Here is a 578-nt window from a genome sequence, read left to right as displayed (position 1 = left end):
TCAGCAGGAGGTTAAGGTTTTGTGCAACTGTCAAAAGACAACTCCAGTACTTGGACACAGCCACCCGTAGTGTGCAAAGCTTTCGTACACTCACTGAAACAGTTTGACATTCAGTCCTGTGTTGCTGCTGCTCCTCCCTCTTTTTCGGAGGAAATTAAATGAGGAAGGACACTTGAGAATTGCAAAATCACAAACTTTCTAAAATACAATGGGGTTTTCTTACCTTAACTTCCCATTCCCTTAACATCAGAACTCTGAATTTCAGAATAAATCCATTTAAAACATTTTCTTAATTTATGTTACTCTGATACTTTTCTTCATTCCAGGCAAACGTGCTGTACGCTCCAAAAGCTTCCATTCTGCACAGGCAAACTAACAATCACAGTATATTAAAGCTCACTAGCCATCCATTAGCCTGTCTCTAACACATGCTTTGTCTCTCTTTTGGGCTAGTATTTATTATTTGCTACCTTCAAATGACACATGAGAGGATAAGGGATGAGATCTCTCCAAATAAGCAGTAATGGAAATACTACTCCACAGCTGCATTCTAATTGACACATTGACATTGGGAAAAT

General features: G+C 38.9%; 1 protein-coding gene across 1 annotated transcript in view; it reads right to left on the bottom strand.

Annotated features, from left to right (window-relative positions):
* Positions 1–578, bottom strand: part of LOC104509197 (endoplasmic reticulum resident protein 44-like) — a gene marked incomplete at its 5' end in the record, with an annotated part of 29881 nt that overhangs the window by 27110 nt on the left and 2193 nt on the right. The window lies entirely within an intron of this gene.

The sequence above is a fragment of the Eurypyga helias genome, unplaced genomic scaffold (genome assembly GCF_000690775.1).
Source record: "Eurypyga helias isolate BGI_N326 unplaced genomic scaffold, ASM69077v1 scaffold9240, whole genome shotgun sequence".
NCBI lineage: Eukaryota > Metazoa > Chordata > Aves > Eurypygiformes > Eurypygidae > Eurypyga > Eurypyga helias.
This window is presented reverse-complemented; position numbering and strand designations above follow the sequence as displayed.